We start from the raw sequence: 20,898 nt of genomic DNA, 5'->3' as shown, positions 1-20,898 counted from the left end.
AGGTTAAATCTAAGCTTTTAATATGTAAGTTAGTTATCTGCTGTATTTATTGTTCTGAGGGATAATTGTGATGCCTGCTTCCTTGAAAAGAACATTTGAGAGGCCATGGCAACTGTGTTGATTGATAACTAGGCATGAGTCACAGAGGAAAGAGGATACCATTGCTTAGCTGAAGCTGCTTTGACTGCCTGTTTCACACAGACTTGTGGAGCAATTCAGAGAAAGATTGAGCATTTGCAAACATCAGCCATAGATGTCCCTTTGCAGCAAGATGTGTTGGTAAATGAGCCCTAGGATGCACGTTGAGGCAGTCATCATCAGCTGGTAAAAGATCATCAACTCAATCAAGAGAGGCCCTGTACTCTGCTCAAAACTCCTGCTGGTCTTCCTGCTGAGAGAGTTGTCCATGACCAAGTGCTCAAATGTTTTGTTTGTGCTGCAGAATGCTCTTAAACAAGATGTATTCTACACATAGGTCCTTTGGGAATGGCTGCCATGTAAAACCAGTCCAATCCTGGGTAAAATATGAAAGGTTCTAGTCTGTGTTTTTGTGTTATTTAAGGAAGGATTTAACTGTCTAGTGACAGTATTTTATTTATCGGAGTAACATTTGCATGATTTTTGTGTAATTTAATTTTGTAAGCTTCTGCAATGTTGTGTTTTTATAAGCTTTATTTTAAAATCTTGACCAGTTTATGGGTTAAGGTAACAGAAATTGATCTATTTTAGTGGGTAAAAGGATTGTTTTCTTTAATAAATAGAAGTTAGGCAAACACAAATTTTCTCTGACAAGAGATGTATACAGTTGGTTCACACTTAAAGTCTGTGTCTTGATTTGTTCAGAAGAGAATGCTTTAAACTTCTGTTAAGGTTGCAGTGTAAGTGCACCTGAATCTCTCACTTGCTGATCTTAGATCCCCTCCACACTGCAAGAAACTTATTCTGCAAAATCGTAGATGTGCCAAAGCCATTCATTACCTTTTCAAATTTCTATCTGGCTGGAGCACCAGTTACATGAAAGTGAACAGGATTTGAGGTTTTATTAGTCCTTTAGGCCACTAGATGGAGAACTTTACTATAGCTAGAAGGTCCATCCTACAGGGACAGGGAACAGTAGGCCTGTGCTAAGGGCCTTGCCCTAGTCTGATTAATAAATCACGTTACTGAGTGGTTCAGAATCCCAAACTCCTGTCCTCTAGACCACATTGACCCTCTCCCAATCCATTCCCTGGATACTTCGTTATAGATTCTTGTAGATAGACATCAGCTATATAGTTATTTCTGACAAAAATCGATCCAGTTTTGGTGTAATGCACTTTATTATTTTAAATAGTTCTGGATGGATACACTGTCGTGATTTATAAAGTCAAAAACTTCTCATGTTTTTACATCTAAATATGTTGTTTCTTCCTGGAGGAAGGCATAGCTGACAAAATGAGGCAAATATGACGTTCCTCACAATTCACTTGGGTGCTCACTTCTGGTGTAAATTCAGTAGCAAACAAGAATAAACCCATTTAACATCTATTGCAGGGAAATTTCTCTTAAATGAAGGCTTTTTAAGACTAACAGGAACCTGAACCATCCTATATCAACTCATCTGAGTGCATGCTGTTTCTCCCCAACTCACAACCTGCTGATTCTACACAATTTACCCTGAGGTGAATAGAAGATTGAAGATGTTATTTTACATGCTTGTACTGGTTTGTGTTAAAGTGCCAGAGTGATTTGCACTTACATGCTGCTTTCCTTCAGCTCTACCCAAGTACCAGTTTGCAGGGGTAACCAGGACTTTTTTTTATTCAAAATAACTCTTCTTATATGAAGAAAAACAGGGAAACATAGAAGATATATATATAGGAGGTTCATGATGCCTACTTTAGAGACAGCATTTCTTTACTATAGACTATACCTATTCACCAAGACCTTCAGATCAATGAGATTTTTCTAAGAATTTCTGATTGCCTGTGCCTTACCATAGAATCATACAGCACAAAACAGGCCCTTCAGCCCACCATGTTGTGCCGTCCATCAAACCACCCTCGCACTACCTAACCCCTTCCTCCCGCATATCCCTCCATCTCACATTCCTCCATATGCCTATCCAACAAGCTCTGGAACCTGTCCAATGTATCTGCCTCCACCACCACCCCAGGCAGTGCATTCCATGCACCAACCACTCTCTGGGTGAAAAACCTCCCCTGACATCTCCCCTAAACCTCCCACCCATAACCTTAAAGCCATGCCCTCTCGTCTTGAGCATTGGTGCCCTGGGAAGGAGGCGCTGACTGTCTACTCTATCTATTCCTCTCAATATCTTATATACCTCTATCATGTCTCCTCTCATCCTCCTCCTTTCCAGTGAATAAAGCCCTAGCACCTTAAGCCTCTCCTCATATTCAATACTCTCTAATCCAGGCAACATCCTGGTAAATCTCCTCTGCACCCTCTCCAACGCCTCCACATCCTTCCTATAATGAGGCAACCAGAACTGAACACAGTACTCTAAGTGTGGCCTAACTAGAGTTTTGTAAAGCTGCATCATCACCTTGCGGCTCTTAAACTCAGTCCCGCGACTTATGAAAGCCAACATCCCATTGGCCTTCTTAACTGCTCTTTCTACCTGTGAGGCAACTTTCAATGAACTGTGAATATGAACCTCCAGATCCCTCTGCTCCTCCACACTGCCAAGTACCTTGCCATTTACCCAGTACTCTGCCCTGGAGTTTGTCCTTCCAAAGTGTACCACCTCACACTTCTCCGGATTGAACTCCATCTGCCACTTGTCAGCCCAGCTCTGCATCCTATCAATATCCCTCTGTAAGCTCTGACAGCCCTCCACACTATCCACAACACTGCCGATCTTAGTGTCGTCCGCAAGCTTACTAACCCAGCCCTCCACCCCCTCATCTAAGTCATCTATAAATATCACAAAAAGTAGAGGTCCCAGAACCGATCCCTGTGGGACACCACTAGTCACTGCCCTCCAATCCGAGGGCACTCCTTCTACCATAACCCTCTGCTTTCTACATGCAAGCCAATTCCTAATCCACACAGCCAAGCTTCCTTGGATCCCTTGGCCTCTGACCTTCTGAAGAAGCCTACCATGAGGAACCTTATCAAACGCCTTACTAAAATCCATGTAAACCACATCCACCGCACTGCCCTCATCAATCTTCCTGGTCACCTCCTCAAAGAACTCTATCAGGCTTGTGAGGCAAGATCTTCCCTTCACAAAGCCATGCTGGCTGTCCCTAATCAGTCCATGATTCTCTAGGTGTTCATAAATCCTATCCCTTAGAATCCTTTCTAACAGCTTACCCACCACAGACGTGAGACTCACCAGTCTATAATTCCCTGGCCTATCCCTATTACCTTTTTTGAACAAGGGGACAACATTTGCAACCCTCCAATCCTCTGGCACCATCCCCGTGGACAACGAGGACTCAAAGATCCTTACCAGCGGTTCAACAATCTCCTCCCTAGCCTCTCGAAGCAGCCTGGGGAAAATCCCATCAGGCCCCGGAGATTTATCTGTCTTGATATTATTTAACAACTTCAACACATCCTCTCTCTTGATATCTACAACCTCGAGAACATTACCCCTACCAGCACTCTCTTCCGCGTCATCAAGACCCCTCCCCCTGGTGAATACCGAAGAGAAGTACTCATTGAGAACTTCTCCTACTTCCGCCGCCTCCAGGCAAATTCTCCCACCTTTGTCCTTAATCGGACCTACCTTTATCCTAGCCATACTCCTACCCTTCACGTACTTGAAAAAGGCCTTGGGATTTTCCTTAACCCTACTAGCCAACGCCTTTTCATGTCCCCTTCTAGCTCTCCTCAGCCCCTTCTTAAGTTCCTTCCTCGCTACCCTATATTCCTCACGGGCCCTGTCTGAACCTTGCTGCTTATACCTCACGTACGCTACCTTCTTCTCCCTAACAAGTCGTTCCACCTCTCTCATCACCCACGGTTCCTTCACCCTGCCATTCCTTCTCTGCCTCACCGGGACATATTTATCCCTAACATCCTGCATAAGATCCCTGAACATCGACCACATATCCATGGTATATTTTCCTTCAAAAAGGACATCCCAATTTACACTCCCAAGTTCTCTCCTTATAGCCTCATAGTTCGCCCTTCCCCAATTAAAAATCCTCTGGTCCTCTCTGCACCTGTCCCTGTCCATGACAATTTTAAAGGTTATGGAGCAATGGTCACTGTCCCCCAAATGCTCACCCACCAATAGATCCTTCACCTGTCCTGGTTCATTTCCTAAAACTAGATCTAACATGGCATTCCCTCTAGTCGGCCTGTCAACATACTGCGTCAGGAATCCCTCCTGGACACATTTAACAAATTCCATCCCATCTAAACCTTTGGCACTAAGCAGGTTCCAGTCTATATTTGGGAAGTTGAAGTCTCCCATTATAACAACCCTATTATTTTTGCTTCTCTCCAAACACTGCCTGCCAATCTGCTCCTCTATATCTCTACTGCTACCGGGGGGCCTATAGAATACTCCTAGTAGAGTAACTGCTCCTTTCTTGTTCCTTAATTCTACCCATACAGACTCTAGAGATGATCCTTCTACAACATCCATCTTTTCCACAGCCGTAACAGTGTCCCTGACCAGTATCGCCACCCCTCCTCCTCTTCTCCCCCCTTCCCTATCCCTCTTAAAACACCGAAAACCAGGAATATTCAATATCCACTCCTCTCCTGACATCAGCCACGTCTCAGTAATAGCCACGATATCATAGTCCCCATACTTATCCAAGCCCTCAGTTCATCCCCCTTATTCCTGACACTTCTTGCATTTAAGTAAACACACTTCAGTCCATCTACCTTACTACTTTTATAGCCTGTATTCTGCTTCTCCTTCCCCAAAGCCTCTCTACCTGTTTGATCTAACTTTTCCCTATCCCCTTCTTCCTCTGACCTACTCCTCTGGTTCCCTTCCCCCTCACAAACTAGTTTAAACCCTCCCGAACCACCCTAGCAAATCTCGCCGCAAGGATATTGGCCCCCTTCTGGTTCGGGTGTAACCCGTCCTCTCTACAGGTCCCACCTTCCCGAGAAGAGATGCCAATGATCCAGAAATCTGAAACCCTCCCTCCTGCACCAGCTTCTCAGCCACGCATTTATCTGCCACCTCCTCCTATTCCTGCCTTCACTATCGCGTGGCACCAGCAGCAATCCCAAGATTGCTACCCTTGAGGTCCTGTTCCTCAATTTTCTGCCTAGCTCCCTGACCTCACTCTTCAGGACCTCATCCCCCTTCCTACCTACGTCATTGGTACCAACATGTACCACGACTTCTGTTTGTTCTCCCTCCTGCTCAAGAATCCTGTGGACCCGATCAGTGACATCCCGGACCCTGGCACCTGGGAGGCAACATACCATCCGGGATTCATGCTCACTGCCACAGAACCTCCTATGTTTCCCTGACTATTGAGTCCCCTATCACTACCACATGTCTCTTTCCCACCCTTCCCTTCTGAGCAGCAGTACCAGTCCCAGTGCCAGAGACCTGGTAACTGCAGCTAGGCCCCTGCAGGTTATCCCCCTCAACAGCTTCCAAGGCAGAAAACTTGTTACTGAGGGGAACAGCCTCCGGGGTTCCTTGCTCTGTCTGCCTGCCTGACTTCTTCCTCTTCCCTCCCCTGACAGTCACCATTCTATCTGCATCCTGAACTTCAGTCGTACCTGCTCTAAGGGGGGTGACTGTCACCTGATGGACAGTGTCTACATAACTCTCTCCCTCCCTTATGCTGTGCAGTGTTTGTAGCTGCAACTCCAGCTCTTCAACTCTGAGCCGAAGTTCATCCAGCCTCAAGAACTTACTGCAGATGTGGCCATCTTGGACCGCAGCAAGGTCCACGAGTTCCCACATCAAACAGCTGCAGCATATGACCATTTCTTTTTTCCCTAGTTAGTCCCACCTACAAATCTATAATGAACAACAAATAAACCTTGCCTTTACCTACTTACCAGCTACTTACCCTCCTTGCCCCTTCACGCTGAAGCCCCTTGAGCCAAAGCCCAGAACACTCTGCTCCCACTCACTCAGCTGCCCGCTCTATAGGCTGTTTCCTTCTTAAGCTGCCTGCACCACACCTGCGCAGTCCAGCCCCCACTCGACTAGTTAGTGCCTTGTTTTTCTGTAGGGAAAGCATGTCACTTCCGAGGTGAGGGTTGTTTTCTCCATCAGGCACTGCCCTGTATTTTTCTGTGCTTGAATCTATCCCGATGTTAACGAGTGATTTTTACTGATTTCTTCTGCAACTAACGGCACGGTAGCGTAGCGGTTAGCGCGACGCTATTACAGTGCCAGCGATTGGGGTTCAATTCCCGTCGCTGTCTGTAAGGAGTTTGTACATTCTCCCGTGTCTGCGTGGGTTTCCGTCGGGTGCTCCAGTTTCCTCCCACATTCTAAAGACGTACAGGTAGGTTAACTTGGGGTTTAAAATGGGCGGCGCGGACTCGTTGGGCCGGAAGGGCCTGTTACCACGCTGTAAATAAAATTTTAAAAAGAAGATCACTGAATCTCCATGCAACTCAATTCATACCATTTCTAATGAAGCCATGCAGACAAGGAAAATAAATGCCAATAGGTCCTACAGATGAGGTTCCCCCAGGAAAGCAGGAACAACAGCAAATCATTCAACCCACTGAGAATATTCAGACACTTGGTTAGATCGCGATTGCATCAATTTCAATTGGATCTACCTTGAATTCATGTCCCTCCACAAAGAAGTTTTAATCCATATTTTGAAATTTTCTATTGACCTAATCACAAAATATTGTTGTAAGAAAAAAGTTCCAGGTTTTATCTACCCTTTATGTGATGAAGTGGCTTCTGCTTTCAATTTTAAGGTTACATTCCTTTCTTCTGGACTTCTCCATCCTGCTGAGGATCTTAACCACCTCTCTCCTGCCTCCTCATTCCTCCTCTAACAAGCTACCTTGATGTGAGAGAACTCATTCTCCCCAAAATGCTGAAGATTCAAGAAGGATGATCATCATAATCTCCCTGTCTAGGGGTAACAAGGTTTGGTTGAAGCCCAGAAGACAGGACACCTCTGCCTCCAGATGTGACAAGGTCTGCAAATATGAAACAAAAAAAAACAACAAACCCACATGAAAGTGGATGGGAGGAGTCCATCTTGCTATTAAGAAGGGGAATGGATAGGACAGATAGTAAGAAACTTTTTCAATAGCAGAGGTATGTAAAATAGACCCCTATTTGGGCATAGGTTTAGAGTAAAGGTAAAGAGGTTTAGAGGGGATCGGAGGACAAATTGTTTCAGTCAGAAGCTGAGGGGGTCACAAAGTTAAGGAATAGCTAGACGAGCAAATGAATTGCCAAGGTATAGGAAGCTACGGACCAAGCGCTGTTAACTGATGGATGCTTGAGGGTTGGATAAAGTTGGATGCTTTAGGGTTGGCATGGACATAGTGAGCTGAAGAGCCCGTATCTGTGCTGTGTGACTCCATGACAATAAATGTGAGGATCACTGTGTAAATTGAATACGTACTTGCTGCATTATTGAAGTCAGTTTAGATCCATTGGAAAGAACTTTTTTATTTCTAAAATAAACTTTATCCATAATCAAATATATATACAAAAAAAACAGTGCAAAAACCTTTTACATTCTTAGTGTAATTTGGTCAATACATTCAGTAGTGTTAACACTTTTTTTAAACCCATAGCACCATTACTACTTAGGTGGCCTGCTCGGGTGATACACCATTTCAATGTTTGAGGGCTTCCCCACCCGACTCAGCTTCTCCATATCCTGTAGCAGAAGGACCCTAGACTGTGGTCCTTCCCCACAGAGCCTCTACATTGGTTGCACCGAGCTTCAGTGCATCCCTCACAGCATTCCCTTACAGACATCTCGCTGTGCTGGAAAAACAAATTTTGGGCAGATCAAAGAGCGTCTTTCACCGAATTGATGATCTTCCAGCAGCACTTGATGTCTGTCTCGGTGTGTGCCCCGGGGATAGCCAGTAGATCAGAGAGTCCACTGTCACGCAGCTGCTTGCGATTAACCGAGACAAGGACCCTTGCATCCTTCTCCACAGTTTGCTCAGGAAAGCACCCCACAATATCCATAGAGTCCCTGTCCCACAGTATCTGCAGAACATTCTATGCTGACCACTGCTGAATAGACTTGTGGTGAAAGGGGTTTGCTTTGAAGAACTTTTCCACAAAGGACAGGTAGTGCAGCAACATCCAGCTGACTGGGACATTGCATGACAATGGGACCAGAACCATCCTCTGTAACACCAGGGACAAATAGAACCTCAGCACGTAGTGAAATTTGGTGCCCATATACTTTGGGTCCACACACACCCTGATGCAGCCACACACGAAGGTGGTCATCACTGGTAAGACATCCACTGGTAAGAAATCAGCATTGAATGAAGATTGATGTTTCAGTGTGCCTGCTCTCTGTACATCTGACCTTCACTACCACCCACACCAACGTGGCAGATGGTGCGAGCCACACTTTAAATGTTCATGGATGCATTGTACTCCAGATCTGAAATAAACTGACAACTATAATGACCAAACACCAGGTGCTATAAAGCTGAAGATCACAGCTAGTGTAGCTTGTTGCATTCTGTATAATTTGCATTTCAAGAAAAGCATGCTGTTCCAGAAGCTGACTACCATAGTGATAAACAGGGAGCACCATGCTTGAGAAAGGTACAGTGAGTTACAGAATCACACAGCAATGCAGCACGGATATAGGGCCTTTGCCCCAATGAGTCCATGCTGACCACGGTGCCCACCCACATAGTCCCAGTTTCCTGTGTTCAGCCTATATCCCTCTAAGCCCCTCCCCTCCATGTACCTATCCAAGTGCTTCTTAAATTACACTATTGTGCCTGCCTCAGCCACTTCCTCTGACAGCTCGTTCCTTATATTCACCACTGTCTGTGTGAAAAAGTTGCGCCTCAGGTCCCTTTTAATTCTTTCCCCTCTCACCCTAAATCTATGCCCACTAGTTTTGGACTCCCCTACCCTGGAAAAAAAGACTGTTACCGTCCACCTTATCTGTGCCTCTCATGATTTTAAACACTCCAATAATGTCACCCTACATTCTCCTACATTCCAAGGAATAAAGACCTAGCCTGGCCAACTTCTCCCTATAACTCAGGCCCTCTAGTCCTGGTGACATCCTTGTAAGTCTTTTCTGCACTATTTCAGTTTAATCACATCTTTCCTATAACAGAGTGACAGAAACTGTACAGAGTACTCCAAGTGCAGCTTAACAAACAATTTTCAACTGCAACATAATGTCCCAATTCCAATACTCAATGCCCTGAGTGATGGCCAGTATGCTAAACACCTTTATCACCACCCTGTCGACCTGTGACGCTGCTTTCAATGAGCTAGGTCCCTTTGTTCCATTACACTCCCTAGTGCCCTACCATTCATAATATAAGTTCTACGCTGGTTTGACTTTGCAAAATGCATCACCTTATACTTATCTGTATTGAAATCCATTTGCCACTCCTCAGTCCACTTCCCTAACTGATCAAGATCCCCCTGTAATCTATGATAACCTTCACTATCAACAACACCTCCTAATTTTGTGACATCTGCAAACTTACTGATCAAGCCTTGTGCATTCGTATCAAAGTCATTTGTATAAATAATGAATAACAAGTGTCCCAACACTGACCCCTGCAGCTCACCACTAGTCACCGGTCTCCATTCCAAGAAACAACATTCAACCACCACCCTGTCCTTCCTAACTCCGAGCTAATTCACCTGACTAGCTCTCCCTGGATTCCATGGGACCTAACCTTCCAGACCAGCCTACCATGTGGGACCTTGTCGAAGGCCTTGCTAAAGTCCAGACAACATCCACTGTCCTACCCTCATCTACCCTTTTGGTTATCTCTTCAAAGAACTCCAAAAGATTCGTTAAACACGACACTCGACACACAAAACCGTACTGACTCCTCCTATTCAGACTGTCTATCCAAATGCTGGTAGATCCTGTCCCTCATAATTCCCTCCAGTATCTTCCCCACCAATGATGTCAGGCTAACCAAGCTGCAGTTCCCCAGATACTCCTTGCTACCCTTCTTAAACAATAGAAGGTCACCCTTTTGCTCTTAACATAGCTATAGAACCTCTTTGCATTTTCCTTAACCTTACCTGTCAGATCCATCTCATACCCTCTCTTTGCCCTCCTGATTTCCCACTTAAGAGTATTGTTAATCTTTTATAGTTATCAAGGGAATCACTGGTCCCCAACCTCCTAAACCCAGTGTCTGCTTCCTTCTTTTTCTTGACCAGAGCCTCAATATCTCTCATCAGCCAGCGTTCCCTAAACTTGCCAGCCTTGCCCTTCTCCTTAACAGGAACATGCTGCCCCTGGACTCTTGATATTACACTCTTAAAAGCCTCCTACTTGCCATTCATTCCTTTCCCTTCAAACAGGCTCACCCATTCGACCTCTGCTAGATCCTGCCTAATTCCCCCAAAGTTAGCCCTGCTCCAGTTTAGGATCCTAACCCTTGGACCTGTCCTATCTTTTTCCATCACTATCTTAAAACTAATAGAATTATGGTCACTAGAGCCGAAGTGCTCCCTGACTGCCCTTTCCTTTACTTGCCCTACCTGTTCCCTAAGAGGAGGTCCAGTATTGCACCCTGCTGAGTAGGGCTCTCTATATATTGACTCAGGAAAACTTCCTGGACATATTTCACAATTCCACGCTGTCCAGGCCCTTAACACTCCACATCCTTCCCATAATGAGGTCCAATACTCTAAGTGTGGTCTAACCAGAGTTTTATAAAGCTGCAACATTACCTTGTGGCTCTTGAGGTCAATCTCCCGACTAATGAAGGCCAGCACACCATACACCTTCTTAACCACCCTATCAACTTGTGTGGCAACTTTGAGGGATCTATGGACTTGAACCCCAAGATCCCTCTGTTCCTCCACACTGCTAAGAATCCTAACATTAACCTTGTACTCTGCCTCCAAGTTCTTTCTTCCAAAGTGTATCACTTCACACTTTTCCAGATTGAACTCCATTTGCCACTTCTCCACCCAACTCTGCATCCTGTCTATATCCTGTTGTAACCTACGACAATCTTCTACACTATCCACAACCCCTCCAACCTTCGTGTCGCTGCAAACTCACTAACCCATCCCTCCACTTCCTCATCCAAGTCATTTATAAAAATCACAAAGAGCAGGGGTCCCAGAACAGATCCCTGCAGAACACCACAGGTCACCAACATCCAGGCAGAATATGATCCAGCCTCTACCACCTTCCGCCTTCTGTGGGCAAGCCAATTCTGAATCTACACAGACAAGTCTCCATGGATCCCATGCCTCATGACTTTCTGGATGAGCCACATCCACCGCTCTACCTTCATCAATTTGTTTTATCACCTCCTCAAAAAATTCAATTAGTCTTGTTAGGCATGACCTGCCCCTCACAAAGCCATGCTGACTATCCCTAATAAGACTATGCTTCTCCACATGCACTTCACGTAGTAACCTGAGGTATATCCCACCCGGTTGCAGGGACTTATCTATCGTAATGTTTTTCAGAAGCTCCAACACAATCTCCTTCTTAACCTCAGCATGCTCCAGAACATTAGTCTGTTCTATATTGATCTCACATTTGTCAAAGTTCCTCTCCCCAGTGAACACTGAAGCAAAGTATTCATTAAGGAACTCCTCTGCCTCCAGGCACATGTTGCCCTCTTTATCCCTGAGCGGTCCTACCCTCACTCTAGTCATCCTCCTGTTCTCCACATATGTCCAGAACACCTTGGGGTTTTCCTTAATTCTACTCACCAAGGCTTCCTCCTGTCCCCTTCTAGCTCTCCTAAGTCCATTCTTAAGCTCCTTCCTGGCTACCTTACAATTCTCGAGAGCCCTGTCTGATTTTTGCCTCCTAAACCTTAAGTATTATTCCTTCTTCCTCTTGACCAAATGTTTCACATCTCTCATTTGTATAAATGATTTGGATGCAAAGGCACAAGGCTTGATCAGTAAGTTTGCAGATGACACAAAATTAGGAGGTGTTGTTGATAGTGAAGAAGGTTATCATAGATTACAGGGGGATCTTGATCAGTTGGGAAAGTAGGCCGAGGAGCGGCAAATGGATTTCAATACAGATAAGTGTGAGGTGATGCATTTTGGAAAGTCAAACCAGTGTAGGACTCATACTATGAATGGTAGGGCACTAGGGAGTGTAATGGAACAGAGCAATCCAGGAGTACAAATGCATAGTTCATTGAAAGCAGCATCACAGGTAGACTGGGTGGTGAAAAAGGCATTTAACACATTGGCCTTTCTCAGGCAAGGCATTGAGTATAGGAGTTGGGACATTATGTTGCAGTTGTATAAGTGAGGCCCCACTTGGAGTACTGTGTACAGTTATGGTCACCCTGTTATAGGAAAGATGTGGTTAAACTGGAAAGAGTGCAGAAAAGATTTACGAGGATGTTGCCAGAACTAGAGGGCCCAAGTTGGCCAGGCTTGGTCTTTATTCCTTGGAGCATAGGAGAATGAAGGGTGATCTTACAGAGGTTTATAAAATCAAGCATAGATAAGGTGGAAAGTAGCAGTCTTTTCCCCAGGGTCGGGGAGTCCAAAACTATGGGGCATAGATTTAGAGTGAGAGGGAAAAGATTTAAAAGGGACTTGAAGGGCAACTTTTCATGCAGAGGGTGGTGAGTACATGGAATGAGCTGCCAGAGGAAGTGGTTGAGGCAGGTACAATAGCATTATTTAAGAAACACTTGGATAAGTACATGGAGGGGAGGGCTTGGAAGGATATGGACCGAATGCAGGAAATTGGGACTAGATGGGTGGGCAGCATGGTCAGTATGGACTCATGGGGCCAAAGGGCCTGTATCCGTGCTGTATTGCTGTATGACTCTATGACTCCATAACCTGAATCCCTTCCCCCTGCACCAGTTCCTCAGCCACAAATTTGTCTGGCCTAACTTTCTATTTCTGACCTTGCCTGCACGTGGCACCAGGTGTAATCCAGAGATCTCTCCCCTTGAACTTTTTACCATGTCCCTACACTCATTCTGCAGAACCTCATCCCTTGTTCTACCTATGTAGTCTGTACCAACATCTACAACAACCTCTGGCTGTTCGCCCTCCTGCTCTAGAATTTTCTGCAGCTGCTTGGAGACATCCTTGATCCTGGCACCCAGGAGGCAACACACCATCCTGGCATCACTTCTGAGGCCACAGAATCTCCTGTCTATCCCCCTCACTATTGAGTCTCCTATCGCTCTCGTCTGTCTGACTGCACCCTTTCCCTCTGAGCCTCAGAGTTGGTCATAGTGCCAGAGACCTGACTACTGCTGCTAGCCCCTGAAAGATCAATCCCTCAAAAGTATCCTAAGAGGTACACCTTTGAGTGAGGAGAATGTCCACAGGGGAACCCTGCACTATCTGCCTGCTCTCCATGCTCATCCATCTATCTGAAGCCTGTACCTTGGGTGTGACCACCTCACTAAAACTCTCATCCATAATGTTCTCAGATTCCCAGATGATCTTGAGTACATCCAACTCCAGCCCCAGTTCCTTGACCCGTTCTGTCAAGAGCTGCAACTGGGTGTACTTCCCACAGATGTAGTCATCAGGGAGATGGTGAGGTTCCCTAAGTTCCCACATCTCGCAGAAAGAGGATTCCACTGCCCTGACTGCCATCCTCCCTATACTGAATCAAGTGATTTGGATGAAAAGAAATTAAAAAACCTTACCTGCTCCTCACCTGTGCCTCTTCACTGAAGCCCCTCCTCCCAAAGCCTCACGTCCTCACTCTTACACCGGCCCACTGTCACAATGGCTGCTCCAAAATGGCCACTCCACTTAACCTCACCTTTCCTTTATTGGTTAAAGTGCCCACCAATTAATCAATGATCCCATGAACAAATACTTCCATTATCATGGTACATAGAACAGTACAGCACTGGACAGGCCATTTGGCCCATCATGTTGTGCCGATCGTGATGCCAACTTATATAAATGTCCTCCTCCTGTTTGTCATCCAATCCCTCCCTTGCCTTCATATTCATGTGTTTCTCTAAAAACATCTTAAACTCCACAAAACTGCCTGCTTCCACTACTACCCCTGGTAATCCATTCCAGGCACCTATCACTCTCTGCGTAAAAATCTTGCCCCTAACATCACCTTCAACTTAACCCCTCGAACCTGAAAAGCATGTCCTCTGGTGTTTGACATTTCAACCCTGGAGAACAGATTCTGACTGTCTACTCTCTCTATGCCTCTCATAATCTTACAAATCTCTGTCAGGCCTCCCATCAGCCTCCAACACTCTGGGGAGAACAATCCAAGTTTGTCCAGCCTTTCCTTACAGCTCATATCCTCTAATCCAGGCAGCATCCTGGTGAACCTCTTCTGCACCCTCTCCACAGTCTCTACATCCTTCCTATAATGAGGCAACCAGAACTGCACACAATACTCCAAGTGCGGTCTGACTAAAGTTTTATATAGTTGCAGCATGACTTCCTTACTCTTATACTCAACACCCCTACCAATGAAGGCAAGCATTCCATATGCCTCCTTTACCACCTTATCCACTTGCGTAGAACTGACTTCAGTGAACTATGGACCTGGCCCCCAAGATCCCTCTGTACCTCAATGCTAATAAGGGGCCTACCATTAACTGTATACTTTCTCCTTTCATTTGACCGCCCAAAGTGCAGAACCTCACACTTGCCCAGATTACACTCCATCTGCCACTTTGCTGTCCATGTCTGTAACTGATCTATATCCCGCTGTATTCTCTGATAGTCCTTTACACTGTCCACAACTCCACCAATCTTGGTGTCATCCGCAAACTTGCTAATCCACCCATCTACATTTTCATCCAAATCATTGATATATATCACAAACAGAAGAGGTCCCAGCATTGATCCTTACGGAACACCACTGGTCACGGACCTCCAGCCAGAATAATAGCCTTCCACCACTACTCTCTGTTTTCAATGGTCAAGCTAGTTCTGAATCCAAACTTGCAACTTACCCTGGATGCCATGCATCTTTATCTTCTGAATCAAACTATCATGAGGGACTTTATCTACTAAAGTCCATATAGATAACATCCACTGCCTTACCCTCATTAAGCTCCTTTGTCACCTCAGAAAACTCGATCAAATTTGTAAGGCATGACCTGCCCTGCACAAAGCCATGTTGACTGTCCCTAAGCAAGCCTTGCCTTTCCAAAAGCTCATAATCCCCTCAGTATCCTCTCCAATAGTTTCCCTACCACTGACGTGAGGCTCACTAGCCTATAATCACCCGAATTATCCCTATTTCCTTTCTGGAACAAAGGCACAACATTTGCTACTCTCCAATCTTCTCGGACCTCGCCTGTGGCTAGTGAGGACACAAAGATCTTTGTCAAAGCCCCAGCAATCTCCTCACTTGCTTCTTTTAATATTCTGGAATATATGTCATCAGGCCCTGGGGACTTATCCACCTTAATGCTTTTCAGAAAACCCAGCACTACCTCTTCTTTAATCTCAAAATGTCTCAGCACATTATCATGCCCCATTCTGCTTTCAGTATCCTCCAAATCCTTCTCTTCAGTAAATACCGCAAAGTACTCATTTAGTACCTTAGCGACTTGCTCTGACTCCAAGCACAAATTCCTTCCTTTATCCTTGAGTTGACCTACCCTCTCCTTAGTTAACTTCTTTTTCTTAAAATAAGTATAAAATGCCTTGGGATTATCCTCGATCCTGCTCGCCAAGGACATTTCATGGCCCCTATTGGCCTTCCTAATTGCCTACTTCGGCACTTTCCTGTTTTCTTTATATTCCACAAGGGCTCAGTCTGATTTTAACTTCCTAAACCTTATGTATGCTTTCTTTTATTTCCTGACTAAATTTAGGACCTCTCAGGTCATCCAAGGTTCCCTTATCTTACCATCTTTGTCCTTACTCCTTACCAGAACAGACTGATCCTAAATTTTGATCAGCTGGTCTTTAAACAACTCCCACACGTCACGCATGGACTTAACAGACAGCAGCTGATTCCAATCAACGCCCCTTAGCTCCTGTTTATCCTGTCATAATTTGCTCTCCCCCAATTTCCCGCAAGATCCAATTTTATCCTTACTCATAACTATCTTACAACATAATGAGTTGTGGTCACTTTTCCCAAAATGTTCACCCACTATCAGGTCTGTAACCTAGCCTGGCTCATTTCCCAAAACTGGTTCTCTCCTCTGCCTGGCTTCTCCACTGCTTCAAGAACCCCTCTTGGATGCACAGGAACATGAACATTTATTTATCCCATGAACAAATATTAAAATAAACACAGAGAAGTTCCAGAAGGAATACCAGAGGTTAAGGTCCATGACCACCAACAGTGTAGTGATGCACAGAAGGCCAGAATAACAGGAGAACAGATTTCAGCAGCTTATACAGCTCATAGAGATGAGGCAGAGGAAATTTTTGAAAACAATGTGAAGAAATTTAAAATTATTGTCTTACTGGATCAGGCTCCAATGTAGAACAATGAGCACAGATATGATTGATGAAAGGTGAAAATTCAGAAACAGGCAGTAGACTTTTGGATGCGCATAAAGTGGAAGATAGCCGGGAGGAGAGGATGTAATGTTACAAAGCATGTAGGCCACGTTTGTAATGGAGAGAACTAGAGATGGAAATTTAGCTTATTAACGTCCTTTGAAGCTAAGCAGAAATCCCAGATAGACTCATAAACAACATTCTGACATTAGCTCCTTCCTCCCTGTTGGGGTGTATTTGGGTTGGAGATTGAGCTGGCAAGATGCCTGATGTACTTGGTAAATTATTTTGTTATTGTCGTATTGGTAGTGGTATTGGTATTGGTTTATTATTGTCACTTGTACCGAGGTACAGTGAAAAATTGTCTTGCATACTGATCGTACAGGTCAATTCATTACACAGTGCAGTTACATTGAATTAGTACAGAGTGCATTGATACAGTACAGGTAAAAACAATAATAGTACAGAGTAAAGTGTCACAGCTACAGAGAAAGTGCAGTGCAATACGGTGCAAGGTCACAACAAGGTAGATCGTGAGGTCAGAGTCCATCTCATCGTATAAGGGAACCGTTCAATAGTCTTATCACAGTGGGATAGAAGCTGTCCTTAAGTCTGGTGGTATGTGCCCTCAGGCTCCTGTATCTTCTACCTGATGGAAGAGGAGAGAAGAGAGAATGACCCGGGTGGGTGAGGTCTTTGATTATGCTGGCTGCTTCACCAAGGCAGCGAGTCCAAGAAGGGGAGGCTGGTTTCCGTGATGCGCTGGTCTGTGTCCACAACTCTCTGCAGTTTCTTGCGGTCCTGGGCAGAGCAGTTGCCGTACCAAGCCGTGATGCATCCAGATAGGATACTTTCTATGGTGCATCGATAAAAGTTGGTGAGTGTCAAAGGGGACATACTGAATTTCTTTAGCCTCCTGAGGAAGTAGAGGTGCTGGTGAGCTTTCTTGGCCATGGCATCTACGTGATTTGACCAGGACAGGTTATTGGTGATGTTCACTCCCAGGAACTTGAAGCTCTCAACCCTCTTGACCTCAGCACTGTTGATGTAGATGGGTGCATGTACACCGCCCCCTTTCCTGAAGTCAATGACCAGCTCTTTTGTTGACATTGAGGGAAAGGTTGTTGTCATGACACCATGCCACTAAGCTCTCTATCTCCTTCTTGTACTCTGACTCATCGTTGCCTGAGATACGGGCTACAACGGTGGTATCATCTACAAATTTGTAGATGGAGTTAGAGCAGAATCTGGCCACACAGTCATGAGTGTATAGGGAGTAGAGTAGAGGGCTAAGGACACAGCCTTGTGGGGCACCAGTGTCAAGAATAATCGTGCCGGAGGCGTTGCTGCCTATCCTCACTGATTGCGGTCTGTTGGTCAGAAAGTCAAGGATCCAGTTACAGAGGGAGGTGTTGAGTCCCAGGTCTCAGAGTTTGGTGACAAGTTGGGTTGGGATTATAGTATTGAAGGCAGAGCTGTAGTCAATAAACAATAGTCTAACGTAGGTGTCTTTACTGTCCAGATGCTCCAGATCTGAGTGTAGGGCCAGGGAGATGGCGCCCGCTGTAGACCTGTTTCGGCAATAGGCGTATTACAGTGGGTCGAGGTTGTCTGGGGGGCTGGAGTTGATGCGTGCCATGACCAGCCTCTCAAAGCACTTCATGATGGTGGATGTCAGAGCCACTGGTCGGTAGTCATTGAGGTATGTTACCTTGCTTTTCTACGGTACTGGGATGATAGTGGTCTTCTTAAAACAGGTGGGAACCTGAGATTGAAGCAGGGAGAGGTTGAATATGTCTGAAAATACTTCAGCCAGCTGATCAGCACAAGATCTGAGCACATGGCCAGGGACACCATCTGGGTCAGATGCTTTCCTTATGTTCACTCTCTGGAAACTGACCTTACGTCCTCAATGGTGACCACGGGTTCAGTTGCATTGGAGGCTATCAGGGTGAGTGGTGACAATCCACTTCCCTTCTGTTCAGAGGTACACTGTATGTACTGAGGTACAGTGAAAAACTTTGTTTTGCTTGCCATTTATATTGATCATTTCATTACAACAGTGCATTGAGGTAGTACAAGGGAAAATAACAGAATGCAGAATACAGTGTTACAGTTACAGAGAAGGTGCGATGCAGGCAGACAATAAAGTGCAAGGCCATGATGAGGTAGATTGTGAGGTCAAGAGTCCATCTTATCGTAAGGACTTGGTAAGGAAGTGGCAACACTTAACACTCTAATTCCAGTGACCATGGTCCCCATGTTTCAGTAGGCACCCCTAACATGTGAAATATCTTCTTTGGTGGTGAAGAAGTAGCATGGAGTGCAAGGCATTGCTACTTTGCCTCCAATTTCACCTTTGAATATTGGTTTTCCTGTCTGCCTGCCATCTGCTTTCTGTAATATTTTCTTTTCCCGTGTCCTCTGCAATGAGTTACAACCAGTCTTCCCTTCATCATACGATGATGACAAGCAGATCTGTGTTCCCTCTTCAAATGAAATGTCCTTGCAGACCAGCTGCAGCTCTTGTGTCAGGCAAACTGAATGTGCAGCATGATTTGGAGTAACGAAGGTACTGGAGTGTTTGCAGACTTTCTGTCTTTAGAACTGAGCCCATTTGGCACCAGGTGTAGGGAAAGACTTTGAAAGTTAGTAAATTTTACTTAAACAGTGCAACATACATTTAGTAATTGTGGTTAGACTTAACTTGGCTACATATGGGTTATTGAACTGTCCTGTAATTCCTGAGGTTGGTTGTAATCCAGACTGTATCTGCCACCTTTGCATCAGTCTTTCTGTCCTAAGTGTACAACAGTCCTGTTCTTTTGTACCTGATGTCTGCCAAAGGTTATGAAGTTGTATCTGGGACCTCCTTCAATACCTGGCGTTCCCAGTGATACAGCTGCATGGGTCATTCCTTCAGCACCTTGTTGAAGACTACTCTGAGTTATATTTCCCACTCATATAGTGGCGGCATCCTTTACAGGAGCTATTTCAGCGTTCCAAGTTCCTACCTCCTCCACCTCCATTACCCCTTCCTTCTCTCCTACCTTTTCTCTCCCCAGCCATATCTCCAAGTCCCTTACCTTCCTTTCCCACTTCCTTTCCCTCTCTCACACATTTCCTCTTCCCTGCTCCTCCTCCATTCCCCACACCTTTCCTTCCACCTCCCTTCCCCCCTTCTCCCTCACCTCCCCTCCTCTCCTTGCTCCCTTTCCCCCTCACCTCCCTCCTCTTCTTGCCCCCTTTCTCTCCCTCCAGCCCATGGTTTCCCCTCAATTGCCCCCTCCATGGTTTCCTCCCTTCTCTGCAGGAGAAGTGCAGCATGCTTATACAACACACCCCTGAAAAATGTAGGAATGTAACCTGATGGGATAATAAGGGTGTCTGCTCAAACGTTCCTCCCCGGCTTCCTCCCCACTGCCATTGCATGGTGTCCCGTGCAGCCATTGCTGCTGTCTCTGCCCTTTCTCTCATTGAAAGGGTTCATGTTGTTGAGTTGCTGTTGAGTCTATCACATGCAAGTTGTCATATTTCAAATGCATTTTCTTGGCTTTTTTTAAAAGAAGGCGATGGCTGATTCAAGCTGATTTCCTTTAACCTGCGGCGAAGTATTCACAGGGAGTGCTGGTAAGGGTAATGTTCTCGAGGTTGTAGATATCAAGAGAGAGGAGGTGTTGAAGTTGTTAAAAAATATGAAGACAGATAAATCTCCGGGGCCTGACGGGATATTCCCCAGGCCGCTTCGAGAGGCGAGGGAGGAGATTGTTGAAACGCTGGTAAGGATCTTTGAGTCCTCGTTGTCCACGGGGATGGTGCCGGAGGATGGGAGGGTGGTGAATGTTGTCCCCTTGTTCAAAAAATGTAGTAGGGATAGTCCAGGGAATTACAGACCAGTGAGTCTCACGTCTGTGGTGGGTAAGCTGTTAGAAAGGATCTATGAACACCTAGAGAACCATGGACTGATTAAGGACAGCTAGCATGGCTTTGTGAAGGGAAGATCTTGCCTCACAAGCCTGATAGAGTTCTTTGAGGAAGTGACGAGGAAGATTGATGAGGGTATTGCAGTGGATGTAGTCTATATGGATTTTAGTAAGGCGTTTGATAAGGTTCCTCATGGTAGGCTTCTTCAGAAGGTCAGAGGCCAAGGGATCCAGGGAAGCTTGGCTGTGTGGATTAGGAATTGGCTTGCCTGTAGAAAGCAGAGGGTTGTGGTGGAGGGAGTGCCCTCGGATTGGAGGGCAGTGACTAGTGGTGTCCCGCAGGGATCGGTTCTGGGACCTCTACTTTTTGTGATATTTATAGATGACTTAGATGAGGGGGTG

Source organism: Pristis pectinata, chromosome 8 (assembly GCF_009764475.1).
Source record: "Pristis pectinata isolate sPriPec2 chromosome 8, sPriPec2.1.pri, whole genome shotgun sequence".
Lineage (NCBI taxonomy): Eukaryota > Metazoa > Chordata > Chondrichthyes > Rhinopristiformes > Pristidae > Pristis > Pristis pectinata.
Note: the sequence above shows the minus strand (reverse complement) of the source record.